This window comes from Rana temporaria, chromosome 1, assembly GCF_905171775.1.
Source record: "Rana temporaria chromosome 1, aRanTem1.1, whole genome shotgun sequence".
NCBI classification, from domain to species: Eukaryota; Metazoa; Chordata; class Amphibia; order Anura; family Ranidae; genus Rana; species Rana temporaria.
The window spans coordinates 548770019-548776613 of record NC_053489.1 but is presented as its reverse complement, the minus strand read 5'-3'; the positions used below and the strand labels follow the sequence as shown (position 1 = coordinate 548776613).

At 32.4% G+C, this 6595-nt stretch overlaps 1 long non-coding RNA gene across 1 annotated transcript; it reads left to right on the top strand.

The window, feature by feature from the left end:
• The first annotated feature begins 474 nt into the window (after nt 1–474).
• Nucleotides 475–6388, top strand: LOC120920947. The gene is made up of 2 exons (XR_005744810.1): nt 475–1688; nt 4540–6388. It is a non-coding gene; the product is annotated as an uncharacterized LOC120920947 (long non-coding RNA).
• Nucleotides 6389–6595: the final 207 nt, after the last annotated feature.

Here is a 6595-nt window from a genome sequence, read left to right as displayed (position 1 = left end):
GTCTGTGGGTTCCTTTGCTAAATCTACTTGGCTTACAGGCCCAGAGTTTCTGCTAGGACAGGAAGACAAATGTGAACAGGAAGTTTACAGCATCCAGGATCCTGATAATGATCCAGAAATCCGCGCCGAAGTTAGCGCATTAGTCACTGAAACAAAGCAGACCTCCAGGCTTGACTGTCATCGTTTTGAACATTTCTCCAGTTGGATGAGACTTGTCAGAACCATTGCAAGGTTAGTACACATCGCCAGATGTTATCACAATACTCAGGAAGATAAAGATTGTCATGGTTGGCACGTCTGCCATAAACCATTCTCTGCTGAGGACATTTCTCATAGCGAGTCTCTCATAATACGTCATGTCCAGCAGCAGGAATTTAACGTAGAATGGAAGTGCTTGAACAACAGACAGCAGATTCCTATAAAAAGTCCCCTTGCAAACTTAAACCCAATTATGGACAGTTTTGGCCTGCTCAGTGTTATAAAGATTTTCTTTAATCTAATATCTAATATTCATCTATTAACAATATTAACACATGAATGAATGGAGTTGGGTCTTTGAGAATAATGGACTTGGATATATTTAAAGTATTCCATATAGTGTCTGGATTTGGAAAAGTGAATTATATCATTTGTTATATATTTAAGTATATAGTTCATAAGCTTCTATGGTATAACTGGCATATGGTTGTCATTAGCCTAGCTGGCTTCATATAGACATCCTACCTTCCCCCATCATGGCAAATGAAGATATAAGGTTACATGTTGTAAGATGTAAACGTATTTTAGTTAGGAATATAATTCTTTCTGTAGACTACAGTATTTCTATGTATATGTATATATATATGTATGTATATATATATATGTATATTTGATTTAGATGTTAAAGGACATTTGTCTTACATAGGTTAAAATGTAGCTACTTATTCACAGCTTACAGCCCTATCCTCAGGAATTTGAGAGTAATTGACCCTCTCTTTCTCTTCTAAGGAAGATTTGAATTTGGCGCGTTTTTTGTAGAACAAGTCAAAAATGAACCGTTACATGACGTATTTTTAGAAGGGTGGGGGTAGGTTATATTTGGGCTCTCTCTTCTCTTGAATGCGACACACACTCAAGCTCACACACTTGGAAATGAGCTGACATGCTAGAACAATCTCACTGACACTTAGAAGAAGGCTGACATAGCCACACACACACAAAGATATATATTTGCAACTTTCATTTCAAGATTAAGAAACTTATTGATGCTATTTTTATATTCTACAATTGATGATATTCATGTGATATTTTACTATTTTATCATTAAATACATTTTGGAGTTTTTACACAAGAACGGAACGGATTTTCTTGGAACTTTTCTCATCAATATGAATATCGATTAATAATACAATTAATAGCGATATACAGACTTTATTTCAATGGCGAGCCTTAGCCAGAATCGATTTGCTTGAATATCGAACGTTTTTGAATTATTTCTCCTATCGCTTGTCGAGAGGGAAAACAAGCATTGATCATGCAGACAAGCTTCAAGGAGAAATAAAAACGAATGAACTTTCAGCATCATCGAATGGATCTGGAAACATAGAATTATTTGGTGAAGAAGTTTACACACGTAAGAAAATCCTGTTTCTTGATGACGTAATTTCCCGTAAAGAGAGGGAAAGCGCGAAAGAAGTCGTCCTAAATTGGTAAGTAATGGATTTTATTAATGAATTATCTAGTGAGAGTAATTTAGAATTCAAAAATCTGTCAAAATTTGTTAAAGATGATGAATTATGGAGGTACATGTTCAATGAATGCTTACAATCTAATATTGAGATCCAAAAGTCAAAATTTACTTTTAAGAAATTCAGCAAACAGATTAGGAATTTGATGAAGCTTGTTAAAGTTTTTGATGCAATGATTTTAGCTCCTGAAAGGAATGATAATTGTGCAACAGGGAAGGACAATAGTCTATGTACTAAATGTTCAATTTTGACTGAACAAATAGATGATTTGCAAAGTGCAATTCAAATAAAAGATATTCAGTTGTTGGAATTACAGAATAATGTAATGTTTAAAGCAGAGTTAAGCTACAGTAATGATAGTGATGATTCTAAGAAAAAGTCTGTTGTGCCGGTAAAGCGGTCAATTGGAAAATATGACCAGGAACTTGAAGTTTTGTTTAAAACTAAAGTAATGAATAAAGATACAATATGTACAGAAAGTCTAGATAGACAGAGTTTAAACACACAAAGAAAAGATGGAGAAATCAGAGTTGCCACTTGTATGGCCACACCCAGATATGATGAGATTCACGTCACAGACAGAATTGAGCAGACAGGAAATGCTAATTGCTTTCAGAGTAAAGAAAGTGGATATGTACACAAAGAAAAAACATTGGAATTAGGAAAGGAGGAACATTTTGAGCAATTTGTTCATCCTTGTTCAAAGTCGATTGACTTGCCTTATGCCTCAGAAGTCAAGCAGATCAGTACATTGACTGTTAATGACGGTTCAATCAATAAGACAAACAATACTGACAATGAGATAAATGGATTACTTCCATTGACTAAATCAAGGAAAAAAGAAGTTTTAACTTCTCCAACATTAAATTATGTTGCTCCAATTTTAATAGATCAGTCTATTTACAGTAATGTTGGGAACATTTCTACAGCAGTCGCTGACATATCTTCAGATTTTAAATGGCCTCATACAAAAGCCAATCTTGTATTGAAGAAATTGGTTCAAACACATAAAAGTCTTTGGAGTCAGACCAAAAATGACACAGGTGTGTTTAAAGATATTGAAATTGATATTGAAGGAAAAGATCCCAAACCTCAAAGTCAAAATAAGTTGCCACAAGAAGCAATAGGTCCAGTTTCTGACATTGTACAAGAATTTTTACAGCAAGGAATATTAAAGAAAACACGATCTGTGGTAAATAATTGCATTTGGCCTATCAAGAATGCTGATGATGAGTATATGTTATCAGTTGATGTAAGAGCATTGAATAAGTGCATTACAAATGACACACCTATTATTCCTGATTTAAATTTAATGTCACACATGGATGCCAAGGCTAAAATATTTTCTGTATTGGAAATAGCCAACAGTACGTTTTCAGTACCATTAACTAAAAGCTGTCAATATAAACTTGCATTCAGCTTTAATAAAGAAACCTATGCATTCACTAGATTAATTCCAGGATTGGACATTAGTGATGGCATAGTACATGAGAGTTTGCAGGAAGTATTATCTAAATTCTCTAGACCAGAATGTATTTTCCAGCATGTGGACAAGTTTTTGTTGACCACACAAACTACAGAAGAGCACATTACTCTTTTGTCAGAGTTATTTTCGCTATTAGAAACAGCAGGGCTGAAACTGAATACTGAACTAGTTCAATTGATGAGAAGTCATGTAATATTCATGCACATGCAAATTAGTCATGGACATAGAAGATTATCACAGGAAAAAATCAGAAAAGTTTCTGCTTTTCCAGTTCCAACATCTTACAAGGCATTACATAAATTTTTGAACGAAATAAAGTGTTGCAAAGAGTTTTTACAGAAGTATGATGATAAAGTTAAACCATTATTTGATTTGTTGAGACAAAAAGATGATGTGTTTTATAAATGGGGTCAACCCCAGACAGATGCCTTTAAAATGTTGAAATGGGATGTGCGGAATGCTCATTCATTGAGTACAATTGAAATTGGTCCATCTATGAGATTGTACACTGATTTATCAGAGAATTCGATTTCAGTTACTTTGTCACAATTAAAAAACAGTAATCAGAAAATAATCGGATATTTCTCCAGAGGTTTGACAAATATGGAAAAGACATTTGATGCACATAATAAGCAATTGTTAAGTCTTTATTTTGCAGTTAAAGTAACAGAAAAGATTGTGAGATCTAGTAAGATCATATTACCGACATCTGATCAATCACTAAAACTTCTCCTACAGAGAATTAATTCAGGAGAATTATATGACAGATATTGCCCATTTGTTAAAACGTTACAATCTAAATCTATACAGGTAGATTTAATAACAGAACATGTTCAGCAAAGTGTACAAAAGGATGTTTTTAGAACTGCTGAGAGAGGTTTTAAGCCAGTATTTGTTGATGATATCAAGATTCATTCAGCAGGTTATTCTATGTGCTACTCAAAAAATATCATTCAGCCAAAATTCTACAGAAAATGCTGAATTGGAAGATAGAAATTACAGTACAGCACGCATTACTCTGAAATTTGTAGGGCAGAAGTGAATGGATATATTTCATTTCAGTCCTCTGGGTTGATTGAAAACATTTCTGTGTTTGTTAAAACAATGTTTTGAGTCATGACAAAAAAAAGAGAAATTGCGTCTTGTAATATTTAAAATACACAGAAAATAGTATAAGAAGTATAGGCCTAGTTTAAGAAAAATAAAGTCAAGTAAGGCAATTACAAATGTTATAATCAAAATATGTTTTTCATGTCATGATGAAATATTAGGATATATAAAATGTATTTTTTCATTCAAAAAATTTGATGCTGCATTCTTTTACAGGATCTGACTTATGAGTCACCAAAAGAAGAGAAATGTCATATTTCTAAGATCTTCCAGATGCAAACAAGCCCTTTGAAACTTAAGAATATAGTTCTGGGAGAAGATGACATATGAGATTCATTCGTCATAATTATTGTTGTCTTTCTATGTTCAATAAAGTTTTCAACTTTACAGTACAGGAGTACAAGAGGAAGAAAAAGAAAGAAGAATCAATACCTTTTAATGAGAGGGAAATTTCTAAAAACAATTGACTTTTTATTTTTGACGACTGATGATATAATTTTATCCATCAGATATATTGTAGTTTTTATATATGAACTTTTTATGTGACGAGATATGTTTTTCATATCAAGAAGAGATATTTGTTACACACCAATTTTTAAAAACACATGTAGTGTACTTTCAGAGTTGAAAGGGTTAAACTTTTTTACAATGAAGTCTAGTTAGTAGGAACATCTGGTGTTAATTAAGATAGAGTACATGTTTCTTAAAGGTACATAAACAAGTTAGGATTAACTTTACCTTGTAATATGCATTTAGTTTTGAAGTCATCTCACATATATGAACAAATTGAAGTTAGGAACATATTTTATATTTACATTTTGACAAGGTTATTAGAAATGTTGTATGGATTATAGTTAAATATGCTGAGCACAATTTGGAGGGAAAATATGAAATATATATCTCTGAAGTGACATTCATACTTCAAAGTATTGTACAACTATGCTACAGTCATGGATTTAGGAATATTAAGGGGGTTGATTTTATGACAAAAGGAAGAAGAAATGAATAAGGTATAAAAAAAATGTATGGTACATGAAGCAAAAGTTTTTCTGAAATCACTTTTCCTTATGTGGAATTGGAATTGAGAATATATTCAAGTCAATTATCTTAGGATTTATATGAATGAATACATATGTGAAGCAAATGATTATGAATGAGATTAGATGGAAAATGAAAGATTGTTAATCAATCATTTTGAGAGGGAATTGTTATAAAGATTTTCTTTAATCTAATATCTAATATTCATCTATTAACAATATTAACACATGAATGAATGGAGTTGGGTCTTTGAGAATAATGGACTTGGATATATTTAAAGTATTCCATATAGTGTCTGGATTTGGAAAAGTGAATTATATCATTTGTTATATATTTAAGTATATAGTTCATAAGCTTCTATGGTATAACTGGCATATGGTTGTCATTAGCCTAGCTGGCTTCATATAGACATCCTACCTTCCCCCATCATGGCAAATGAAGATATAAGGTTACATGTTGTAAGATGTAAACGTATTTTAGTTAGGAATATAATTCTTTCTGTAGACTACAGTATTTCTATGTATATGTATATATATATGTATGTATATATATATATGTATATTTGATTTAGATGTTAAAGGACATTTGTCTTACATAGGTTAAAATGTAGCTACTTATTCACAGCTTACAGCCCTATCCTCAGGAATTTGAGAGTAATTGACCCTCTCTTTCTCTTCTAAGGAAGATTTGAATTTGGCGCGTTTTTTGTAGAACAAGTCAAAAATGAACCGTTACATGACGTATTTTTAGAAGGGTGGGGGTAGGTTATATTTGGGCTCTCTCTTCTCTTGAATGCGACACACACTCAAGCTCACACACTTGGAAATGAGCTGACATGCTAGAACAATCTCACTGACACTTAGAAGAAGGCTGACATAGCCACACACACACAAAGATATATATTTGCAACTTTCATTTCAAGATTAAGAAACTTATTGATGCTATTTTTATATTCTACAATTGATGATATTCATGTGATATTTTACTATTTTATCATTAAATACATTTTGGAGTTTTTACACAAGAACGGAACGGATTTTCTTGGAACTTTTCTCATCAATATGAATATCGATTAATAATACAATTAATAGCGATATACAGACTTTATTTCACTCAGAGTCGGTGGTCGTTTGAATCAAGCCCACCTAGGAGTTGCGGAGCAAAATCCTGTCATTATTCCCAGCAAACATCATATCACCACGTTGTTGATCAGACATTACCACAAAAAGACTGA